Source organism: Penaeus monodon, chromosome 29 (genome assembly GCF_015228065.2).
Source record: "Penaeus monodon isolate SGIC_2016 chromosome 29, NSTDA_Pmon_1, whole genome shotgun sequence".
NCBI classification, from domain to species: Eukaryota; Metazoa; Arthropoda; class Malacostraca; order Decapoda; family Penaeidae; genus Penaeus; species Penaeus monodon.
Genome location: NC_051414.1, coordinates 13330673 through 13331208, shown reverse-complemented (window position 1 = coordinate 13331208; position 536 = coordinate 13330673). Strand labels below are relative to the sequence as shown.

The following is a 536-nucleotide window of genomic DNA, read 5'->3' as shown; positions in this document are numbered from 1 at the left end:
GAATGAATAATCAATTTGGAACAGTATTTTGCGCGTCGATTGCGCTACAGCTAGGTAAAATATGAAAATAGAAACGCAGAGACATGAGAATATGGCTAGTATATTAACAATATGACTCCGATCATATAAGCCTACACTGATATGATAATAATGAATTGGCGTAAATATCATTAACTGCAACAGGAGAGATACTGGCCTTGCACAAGGGCTCTGTGCAGGAGGCACGAGCACGAAAAGCCCGGCAGCTCCTCCCTAGCACACACGGGGCAAGGGACGTGCTCACGGGCAAAGAAACTGTTTACACTTTGCAATTATTACTTTCAGCTATTGCTGTTACCACCATTGCTACTATCATTATTAGAAAAGTAGCTGTTGTTATTGTTATCTAATATTACCACCTTAGCCATCGCTAACGCTCGCCTCCCGGAGGGAACGAAGCTTCAGCCCGAAGCCTACGCGAGGCGCATCCGGAGTCAAGGTCAGACGGGACAGCAGCGGGCAAGGTCGGATGGCGGCGACCTTCCCAACTAACCAGA

At 46.6% G+C, this 536-nt stretch overlaps 1 protein-coding gene across 1 annotated transcript in view; it reads right to left on the bottom strand.

The window, feature by feature from the left end:
* The window catches only part of LOC119591976, a gene marked incomplete at its 5' end in the record, with an annotated part of 17828 nt that overhangs the window by 16869 nt on the left and 423 nt on the right, over positions 1-536 (bottom strand).